This window comes from Neofelis nebulosa, chromosome 2 (genome assembly GCF_028018385.1).
Source record: "Neofelis nebulosa isolate mNeoNeb1 chromosome 2, mNeoNeb1.pri, whole genome shotgun sequence".
In the NCBI taxonomy this organism is placed as follows: domain Eukaryota; kingdom Metazoa; phylum Chordata; class Mammalia; order Carnivora; family Felidae; genus Neofelis; species Neofelis nebulosa.
Window position 1 is genome coordinate 215,793,387 of NC_080783.1, and position 11,141 is coordinate 215,804,527.

Genomic DNA, 11,141 nt, shown 5'->3' on the forward strand with positions numbered 1-11,141 from the left:
CTCTCAAAAATAATCATTAAAAAAAACCCTCTTGTGGACAAAATAGTGACAAAAAGGCTGCTAGAGCTTGAAGGGCCATTAGATAATCATGTGGCACTTTGATGACACCAGTCTTTAAAATTTATTTTTTTAAGTTTATTTAGTTTGCGAGAGCAGGCGCGTGCACAAGCAGTGGAGGGGCAGAGAGAGAGAGAGAAGGGAGAGAGGATCCCAAGCAGGCTTTGCACTGTCAGCGCTGAGCCCGATGTGGGGCTCGATCCTACAAACCATGAGATCATGACCCGAGCCGAAATCAAGAGTCAGACGCTTAATCAAGTGAGCCCCCTGGGTGCCCCTAAGGTGACGCCACTTGCTTCAGGCCACACAGCTAATTAGCGTCCAGGCTTGGAATCTGTTCCTGGCCTTGTGTCCCAGGTGAGGGGTCCATCCACTGCCGGTGGCTCCTGGGCATGGGAGGTGGCATCTTACCAGCCGATGGGACGGTGTCCTCCCAGGGCTCTCTCTAGCGGCTTGCCAAACAGTTCTGTCCTTGGCCCTAAACCCCTCAACATTCTATCAACAACTTGGATGAAGCCAAAGATAACTGCTTATCAACTGTGCAAATAGCACAAGACTGGGAGGGAAGGCCAACATGTTGGAATTACAGAATCAGGATCCAAATTATCTCACCAGGAAAGAATGATTGGTGGAATCCAACAAGATAAAATTTAACTGGAATACTTGTAAGGGCCTGCATTTAGCTCCAAAACTAGATTGCAAAAGTATAGGATGTGGTTGGAAAACATGTCCAACCTCACCCATAACCAAAGAGATGCAAATTGAAGCAACCATGAGATAATCATTTTCTTTTTATCAGATTGGCAGTGATTAAAAGAATTAAAATTCCCCAATTTGGTGGCTAGGGTGTGGGGAAAGAGGTTCTCTCTCTTGTAAACCACTTGTGAGCGTGTAGACAAAAGCACCCTTGCTGGAAACTGATCTGGAAATATACAGCAAAAGCTACAGAATGTACCATTTGGCCCAACAGCTTGGTTGGCAGAAATGTATCCAAAGACAGGTATGCAAAGGTTTATGGACAGGAATATTTATAAGAGCAGCGTTGGGAACAATTTTGGAGGGGTGTGATCCGTTTGGGAGCAGAAGTCTTGGTGCCTCCGAAGGGTGCCACACAGGTATTGTCAAACCCTTGGTGCCGAAGGAGGAAGAATGGGGGTCCTTGTGGCTCCCGAAGGCCAGGCCAGGACTTACGAGAGACAGATGTGGCTTCATAGTATACAGCGGATCCTAACAATTAATTCTGTTAAAAATTAGGATGGGCCGGCTGCCTTGTACATTCCCCATCACTGGCAGATGGCCCTCTGTCCAGGGTGTCGAAGAGGGTAGTCATTGCTTTTTAGCCATTGGGATGAAATGCTTGCCTTGGTTCCTTCCAGTGCAAAGAGGCAGGGGGGGGGGGGGTCTTTGCTGCATTAAATCATCAAAGGGTGGATTCACCACTCAGGTTGAAGGTGGGTGGGTGGTCACACCAGCTTCTGCTTCCTGACACCGAATTCTAGAAATAAAGTGAGAAACCCTCTTGCCATCCCTCTAATGACACTCTTACCGAGAGCCTGACCATCCCCTTCACCCCAAATCTTTTTTTTTTAATTTTTTTTAACGTTTATTTATTTTTGAGACAGAGACAGAGCATGAACAGGGGAGGGTCAGAGAGAGGGAGACACAGAATCTGAAACAGGCTCCAGGCTCTGAGCTGTCAGCACAGAGCCCGACGCGGGGCTCGAATTCACGGACCGCGAGATCATGACCTGGGCCGAAGTCAGCTGCTTAACCGACTGAGCCACCCAGGTGCCCCTCATCTGAAACTTTCAATGTGAGGGGCACTCAGTAGGGCATGTGACTCTTGATCCTGGGGTCATGGGTTCGAGCCCCATGTTGAGTGTGGAGATTACTTAAAACTAAATAAACTTTAGGGACCCCTGAGTGGCTCCATTAAGCACCTGACTCTTGTTTTCAGCTCAGGTCATGATCTTATGGTTTGTGAGTTTGAGCCCCACCTCGGGCTCTCTGCTGTCATCATGGAGCCCACTTCAGATCCTCTCTCTCCCTCTCCCTCTGCCCCTCCCTCATCCTGTTCATGCTCTCTCTTTCAAAATAAATTTAAAAAAAATGTATTTTGAGGGAGAGAGCAAGAGAGGGGGAGGAATAGAGAGAGAGGGAGAGAGGATCCCATGCAGGCTCTGTGCTGTCAATGCAGAGCCCAATATGGGGCTTGAACTCACAAACCTCAAGCCCACGACTGAGCTGAAATCAAGAGCCACCGACTGAGCCGCGGAGGCACCCCCCAAAATACTCCTCGTTAACTCTTTACTGAGCCGTAAGTGCCAGATGTTCACCGGAAGTCAGAGATGCTCACCGGAAGTCACAAAGCTCTGGAGCTGGGAGTCGCCTTCCTCCAACACACTGGTGGTCAGAGTGATCCTTTCATAAGACAACTCATCACGTCACCAGTAACAGACCTCGTGGCCTTCAGCGCCCTGCACATTCTGCTCGCGCCCAGTGTGTCTCCTACCAAGACCCCTCACTCTGAGCTCAAGCCACACGGGGCCCGCCATTTCTTCCAACTCGTCACACTCCTTCCAGCCATAGAGTTTCTACACAGATTCTGTCCTCTGCCTGGAAGTTTCCCGTTGTCCCCTCTCTCCTTCCTGTGCATCCTTTGGGTCTTAATCAATGCCCTGAGATGAATTGTGCTTCCCCTCCCCCCAATTCATGTGCCCCGCCCCCCCCCCCCCCCAGCACCTCAGAATGTGACTATATTTGGAGACCGGACCTTTAGTGAGGTGACTGTGTTTAAATGAGGCCATTAGGGTGGGCCCTAATCCAATCTGACTTGCCGACACCTTGATCTTGGACTTCTACCTCCCAGGACTCGGGATATAGTTGGTTAAGCCCTCTAGCCCGTGGTATTTTGTTATAGCAGCCTGAGCTGACTAATACAATTAAGAAGTCATTCCCTCGGGGGTGCTCTTCCCCACCCCTCCCCTGCTTCAGCACTAGATGGCTTTCCACCTTCACACTTGTCACACTTTGTGAATAATCATTATTTGGATGATTATATGGCTATTGTCTGTACACCTTCCTCAGGATCCGGACTCCAGGGGAGCAAGGACACCTGTGCAATCAGGTTCTCCAGCATGTTTCAGCCACGAGCACAGTGCTCGCTGCTCATATAGGAGGGACTCCACATTGTTGGGTGAAACCGAAGTATTGTTTTGCCAGCATTAAAAAGGAGGATATTGAGGCTCAGAAAGGTTAATTTTCCTAAAGGTCACAACCCCAACCCCCTATAGCTCTGGCTCTTAACCACTACACGACATTCTGATTAAAAAAAATTTTTTTTTTGAATCTTAATCACCTGGCTGAAGTAGGGTTTGTCAGTTTCCTCCACTACATTCCTCTTTTCCTCAGTCCCTAACTGTCCAATTTTGAAATGTATCTATTCATTCAATAGACACTTACTGAGCACCTCTCACATGCCAGCTTCTGTCTAGGAAGTGAGAACCCAGCAATGACAAGAGAGACAAGATCGCTGCCTTCCCATGGAGCAGGACATCAAATGAGATAACTAAATTATATGGTATATTGGAAGGCAATAAATGCAACGGAGCCCGGTGAGAATGAGGGACTGGGGAGTCAGACCAATCGTTTAAAATCAGCAGGTTAGAGAAGGGCTTTCTGAGTAAGGAATGTTTGAGCCAAGCCTTGAAGGAGGTGAGAGAGGGAGCCCTGGGGATATCTGAGGACAAGTTCCTTGCAGAGGTAAAAGCAAGTTCAGTGTCCCAGAAACAAATAAGCCTGGAAAATGACCCATGTGGCTGGAGTAAAGAGAGCAATGGAGTCACAATCAGGAGAGGGGCTCAGCCAGGTGCCAGGAACCTGGTGGTACAGGACATTTCTGGCCATGGTTAAACTTTGCCTTTCCCTCAGCGAGAAGGGAGTCTTTGGAAGGTCTTCACAGAGGAGGCCCATGATGTGACTTTTAACAGAATTACTCAGGCTGTCATGGGAACCCAGGCTGAGGAGGAGAGGGCGGAAGGCTGAATCTAGGAGGTCAGTGAGGAGGCCATTACAATAACATGATGATGGGGGCTTGGTCCAAGATGGTGTCAGTCTTTTTGAAGAAAAAGCCAATAGGATTTACCAATAGGACAGGTTGAATGTGGGGTGAAGGAGTACTCAAGGTTTGGAGCCTGAGAAGCTGTGTTACAAAGAACACAGGCAGAGCAGCTTTGGGTGGGAAAGCTCAGGAATTTCGCTCTAAATATGAGTTTGAGCTTGCCTACTAGGCATTCAAGTTTTGATGCTAACTAGGTAGTTGTATATCCAAGTATGGATATACAGGGGAGAGGACCAGGCTCTCATCAGCCAAAAGGGACGGTCTTTAAAGTCATGAAACTAAATGAAATCACTTCAGATATTAAGTGAAAAGAGAGAGAAGGTCAAGGAGCCAGTCCCAGGGGGGCACTGCTACATTTAGAGGTCCGGGCAAAGAGGAGGAACCAGCAAATGAGGTGGGGAACTAGGAGCCAGGGATGCCGCAAAAAAATCGAGAGTACGGTCCCACCAGCTAAGTGAATAAAGTGTCTGATGCAGGAGAGCGTGATAACTGTTTCAAATGTTGCTGATAGAGCAGATAAGAAGAAACAGCGTGCCCGGAGAGGGTACAGTGGGAAGAGAGCTAGAGACGCGAATATAGACATTCTTTTCAGGAGCTTCGATATTTGGAAAAAAAGGAGACAGGTGAGCTGGGAGCTACAGGGTCATCAAAAGGTTTTCTTGGGAAGAAATGATATATGTTATATGCTTATGGGAAAGATCTCGTTGAGGAGAAACCGAGGCTAAAAAGGTTAGGCCACTCTTGGCGCTAAGTCTCCTGGGTCAGATTCTGCTTCTCACCCGACGCGGCTTCAGTGATAAATTTAAGCCTCATGGGGCCTCCAGCCCTGCACGGGATCCAGTCTAGGGCAGTTTGAATTTCTACATTTTTCGGGCCAGAGGCACATCCGATGTTTACTACCTTAGGTGAAAAAAGTCTCTCAAATTGCACTCTGGGCTCTGACTCTCGCTTTGGGGGTTCCCGGGAATCGCCCGCCCCCAGGGCGCGTGACAGCGTCCGGGTTGCCATAGGAACCCGCGCCGCGAGCGCCGCACGGGGCCTCCGCGCCAAAGCAGCTGACCTGTCTTCCTCCAATCCCGTCTCGGGGGCGGGGCCCGACGCACCGTCTCCACAGCAACGCCGTTGCCAGTCCGCGCTCAGGGCTTCGGCCCCGCGGGAGGCGCGCTCGGATGACGTCACGCCCCCGCGCCTCTTGAGTGACGTCAACCCGGCTCGGAGGAGGGCCCCGCCGACCTGCAGATGTGAAGGCGGCTGGGCGTCGTCTCAGGTTGGGGCGTCTGTCGCTCCGAAACACCTAGTCGTGAGCGAGTGCGGTCGGGGGCGGCTCGCTGCTGCGCCCTCAGTCTTTCCCGGGAACCCATCGGAGGTGCTGCTGTCCCATCTGGCTCTCTCGGAGCTGTCTGGAGGGCACAGATCCGAGAATCAGACCAATTCAGTCCCTTCTCGTCGGCCTTTTACTCCTGCTGGTGCATTCCTCGAAGAATCCATAATGCCTCCTACCAGTCCGAAAATGCTAGTTGAATTCCCAGATTGCTTTTGCCAGCGAGTTTCCGTAGCAGGCCATCTCCTTTTCCAGACCGGTGCTTGTAAGATGAGCAAGCAAAGTTTTAGGCTCTGGTTGTAAAGGAAGGGTAACCAGACTCCCTCCGACTGAGGGCCTCAGAAGTTCTCCGAGTCAGGATTTGAACTTTCAAGGGCTTGGGACTTCTCTTGACTGCTCGTGGTTCTTTCAGAGTTTTAGCTAGGATGCAAAGGGTCGACCTGGCCAAGTAAATGAGCTGCAGGTAAATGAAGTGTCACTGTTGTGAAACTTACGAAGCAGCCGCTTCCGTCTCGCGCGGTGCTGACCCCGGGCATGCAGTGATGATGAGAGTCTCTGCCAGCAATGAGAACTCCCTTCGTTGATTAATTCAAGAAACATTTGTTGGCCATCAACTGTGCGCGAGGCACAGTTTAGATTGTTACTGTTCGTCGAAAGAATGAAGTTGATTTAGGATCTAGCATGTGGCTAGAGGTCAGATTTCATTTTGAGCCCGGGCTCTGCTGAGTGATCTTGGGTGAGTTCACATCCCCTCTGGATCTTGATTTCATGATTTCTAGAAATGGGTATAATAATGCCTACCTCCTAAAGGTGACTGATAAGAGTTAAACCTCATGCTACAGTTGGGGGAGGGGGCTTTATTTCTCTTTTCTTATGTTTCTTCCCTTCTCAGTCGCTGTCTACCTCAGGCTGTCCACAGAGGATACCGCCGCTGGTGGAAAACAGCCCTCTGACCAGCACACAGCCTCAGAGGTCGTCCACAGATTCTCCTCAAATTGTTTTAAAAACAGCTTTCACCCAGACTCTGCTTTCTGTGGGTCTGTATGCTGAGGCAAGGTTATATTTAGGCAGAACCCTCCTACCTCATCCCCAGAAAGTTCCTCTAAAACCACCTAATCCAAAAGGAAAAAAAAAAAATACCTTTCTTCAAGTGCATGGTGTCTTGAAGCTAAACATGTGCCGGTGTGTTGGAGGGTGGCCTGGGAGATTGGGTCAGGTCCTGGGTCACTGTCTGGGGAGGGAGGAGGCACCGTAAGGGTTGGGGAGTGAGTGTCTGGTTCCCCTGTCACCACAAGGCCTGTGGTTTCCAGCCCTGTCTGCATCCACGTCCCACTAAACAACAGTGGGAAAGCAAACAGACTTGCACACCAGCGGACACACACACACACACACACACACACACACACACACCCAGACTTGCACAGCCTGCAGAGGAAGTGGGGCACCAGATGTTCTGGGTTTCCTGTTCGATGCTTCCACAGCTGGTCGAGTCTGTGGTTGTGGTTTGTCTGTCTCGGGCTCATGTGAGAGACAAAAGCTGGGCTGACGGGAAACCTCCCCTCTGGCCCCCCTTCCTCGGCTCTAACTGATCAGTCACACGGAAACCTGGCAGGTCAGACATTTCCTGAAACACCCAGAGCTTGGATTCTCCCAGGAGGAGGCTGAATCCCCCTGTGTCTGGGAAGCAGCCTCTGGGTCGAGGGTCAGTCCTCACAGAGCCTAGGGAGGACAGAAACATCTCCGAGTTCACGATTCATAGAGAGCCACATCCCTGCTGAACAGAATGGAGCTGAGGCCAGGTTGCCACAGTCACTGATCGGGCGCCTGGCATAAAGCAGCCACTCAGAGACGCTCAGCACGGGGAGAAACGAACGAGGAACAGGGAACTTCACCTTTGGGGGCTGGATCTCAGAGCTCCTGCTGGCCCTCCCTTCTCCTGAGTGGCTTTGGATTCAGACAAAGGTCCGCAGCATCACCATGCCCCTGCTTTGCTGCAAGTAATCCAGCCTCCCTGGGCCTGGTTTCCTCACCTGTAAAGTGGAGACAGTAAGATCTGTTTCACAAATTTGTGAGGCCCCGTGAGACACGTGGATTTGCTGGATAAGGAGTCTTGCCCATCATAACTGCTCAATAAATGCCGGTTCCCTTTTCTCTTTGAAACCCTGCAGTTTATTTAAGGATGCACCAAGAAAGCAAACGAGACAACCAAGCGACCAAGATACGGGTACCCATTGTGGGGGGGGGGGCAGAGGGGGCTGGGGCTACCCCGGGGTCTCTAGGCTCTGGGAGGCAGCACCCAGTGTCTTCCTCTGGGCACGGAGGAGGGTTAGTATCTGGGGATGAAGGAGAGAACGGGTAGAGTTCTCCTCCACCCTTCGGCTCAGTAGTGATCTTAATCGTTATGGCCGCCGTTCAACCTGAACTCGGACCTGGGCAACAGGAACCCTGCCCTGAGCCCCAGCTTTCGACAGGCTCCCCCGTGGCTCTCCTCCAGCTGTAGCCCTCCCTAGGAGACGCATTCAAAGTCAGCTGTTGGCTCTGGCACCTGCGAGCCAGCTCTGCAGCCTTGGGCAAGTTACTTTACCTCTCTGTGCCTCCGTTCCCTCCCTTACGAGACAGACGGGTAAAACAATAACCATGTCGTCAGGTAGTCATGACGATTGAGTTAATGTGTGTAAAGCACTCTGCTGGCGTGTGGTGAGGGATCATTAAATGTCCACCGTTGTACACCCAAACGCACTGGATGCTTAACGGCAGCCTGACCACAGGTGGATTCTGTGACGAGGTCCGTTTCACAGATGAGACTTTGAAGCTTGGGGAGATGAAGGACGTTTTGCAAGTTCACACAGGTAGTACGTAGTAAGGCTGAGGCTTTACTCTGGTTCTTTCTCATGTGTGAGGTTTCAACCACCTCCCCTGGCTGTATTTTTTCTTCTCGGAGCACCTGCCCCCACCCCCTAGGATGCTCAGCCCCTTCCTGACTCCAGGACGTCACCCCCTGCAGTCTCCAGCTGGATTTCAGCTCTCAGGGCGAGGGCTTGACTCTTGACTAGTGTTTTCCCTGCGGAAACTTACCTCGCAGAGTAACTTCTTTTTTATAACGTTTATTTGAGAAAGAGAGAGAGAGAGAGAGCGAGAGACCGAGCACGAGCGGGGGAGAGGCAGAGAGAGAGGGAGACCCAGAATCCGAAGCAGGCTCCAGGCTCCGAGCTGTCAGAAAAGAGCCGGACGTGGGGCTCGAACTCACGGACCATGAGATCACGACCTGGGCTGAAGTCAGACGTTTAACCGACTCGGCCACCCAGGCGCCCCATAGGGCGACTTCTTACAAGCAATGGTTCCTAGCCGGGGCGGGGCGGGGCGGGGCGGGGGTGGGGTGGGGGAATCTGAGTTAATTCATAAGAAGGCCTCAAGTGTTTCCAGGACTATTTGTATTTTAACCCAAAGAAATGGCTCTCTGGGGAGAAATTCACACAGAGCAGTTGTGGTTTTCGTTGGGGAGGTGGTCCTCTGCTGCACCCTCAAATCCCCCCCGCCTCCCGGCGCTGACTTCATCTGCTGGGAGAGGCAGGCTGGTGCGGCGCCAGGGTTCTCACACTTGGTATAATTACTGCCCCAGGAGCTTTGAAAACGCGGTTTCCCGGGCCCCGTCTCAGAGTCTGAGAGCTACACTTTGAGAAATACTGGTATTGTGGTGAGAGACACAAGACCTCGGTTAAGTTCTTCAATTAGCTGTGCAACCTCAGCAGCACGTTCGATCCTTCTGAGCGCCCGTGTCCTCATCTTTAAAATCGGAGTTAGGACTCTCTCGTTCGCCTCATGGGGGATCGCCAGTGAGGGTACTTTGCGCCCTGTTAGACGCTCCGGGGTGTGAGAGAGGCGCGCGTGTTCAACCAAGTGCTGCAGAGACCTTCAAAGGAAGGCATAGACCCAGGCCCAAGCTGCAAGGAAGTCCCCCAAATCTTTGGTGGGATAGGGGCCCCTGAATATGCCCTCATAAGCCCTCCTTTGGGTGAAGGCTGCTGGCCGGAGCCTCCTGCACGCTGGTCTCTCCCAGTGAACAACACGGTCAACTGTACCAGAGTGTGCCGGGAGCTTGAACCCGTCGGGGTACGCCCGGCGACGCTGCAGGAGCAATCAACCCCTGGGTCCCAGTGGCTGAACACAATAGAAGTTTCTTTCTTGTTCGGCCCGTATGTGCCAGCAGGCCAGGAGGTGGGTCTGCCCCACAGACTCACTCAGGGACGCAGGCGGACAGAAGCTCCATCTTGTAGCCACGCCATCTGGAACATACGGCTTCCGCAGTCCCAGTGTCCAGGAAAGAGAGCCTGCGGAATGGGCCGTGGGCTTTTCACTGCCCGGGCCTGCCAATGACACCCATCACTTCGGCTCGGTTTCACTGGCCCAAGCCAGTCACATGGCACAGCTGGGGCGTGCAGGGGAGCACCTGGCGTATTTGGTATTGGCGTAATGGTTTCTGCCCCAGGACACTTGCAAGAGGAGGAGGTCTGAAAACCCTTGGTCCAGATTTCCGGCTTGGGCACAGAGACCTATGTCCCTCGAGAGGAAAAAAGAAGGATGACTTCTCTGTCGAACTGCTCTCCCGCCTACGTTCTGAGAGGCTCAGCGTTCCTGTCTCGTGGAGTGCAGCTTTATTTGTTTGAGAAGGTGGGTGTTGCTTCCCCCCTCCCTCCTTTTTCCTCATTCTTGCCTACCCTCAAAACATGGGAGGAAAAGCAGCCTGCCTCGGCTGGCCAGCCGTCTGGCCCAGGCGCCCTAGGATCAAGAGGAGTCATTCCCCAGGAGGCCAAGAAATACCCCAGGGGCTCCCAGGGTCCTGTGGGCGCTGGGGAGGAGGCTGCCACGGCCAAGAAGGGGCGCGCCCGGCCCCCCAACCCCACCCACGGTCAGCCCTAGCATTCTGTGCAGGGTAGAGCCGAACGTAACACAAATATCTTTGGAAATGGAGAACGCTAGACTGGAACCCAGCAATTTGGGGCACAGTTTGGGGCAATTTGGAGCACATAGCTTGGGAACATGCCTGCGGAAATTTTTCATTCCTCGAGTGTCGGTAGATACATGGCACGTATTTGTTTAACCTCAAATCAAGCCGCAGTCCCCATTTCTGGGCTGATCTGAAAGGGTTGTTCTAAAATAGCTGAACAAACTGAAAATCATGGGTCTAGGTTGCTGGAAGGGCTTTGCAGAAAGCGGCGGGCTCAGGAAGTTCCTTAATTTTCCATAGAATGTGACCCGGAGGTGCAGGGAGGAGGGGAGAGGAGCAGAGCCTGGGCCCCTCTCCCGGAAGACTACACATGGGCTAGACTGTCTATGGGGGGTTCAACCTTTGGCCCGGTCAGTTTCAGGGTGGGAGGAAATCTGGAAGATTCTTTTGTGAGGTCTCCTCTTGTTATTTTTCTGACCAGCCTCTACTTCCCCTCTTTTGGTGATAGAATGTCTCTGTCCTTAGGAGAACCTGTTCCGTTGGTTTAGGCAGGGCTGACTCAGGGGTGTAAGTGTCTAATTGATGGGTCCGGAGGGTGGAGCGGGGAAGGCCTGGTCTGTAGCATTTGCCAATTTCCATGGTGTAAATACTCTCACCATAGCCAGTTTCAAGCTACAAACATCGCTTGACTGAACAAC

The 11,141-nt window shown here is 52.0% G+C and overlaps 1 long non-coding RNA gene across 1 annotated transcript; it reads left to right on the forward strand.

Annotated features, from left to right (window-relative positions):
• Nucleotides 1-5,384: 5,384 nt before the first annotated feature.
• Nucleotides 5,385-7,647, forward strand: LOC131505521 (uncharacterized). Its single transcript, XR_009258438.1, has 2 exons — nt 5,385-6,234; nt 6,391-7,647. It is a non-coding gene; the product is annotated as an uncharacterized LOC131505521 (long non-coding RNA).
• Nucleotides 7,648-11,141: the final 3,494 nt, after the last annotated feature.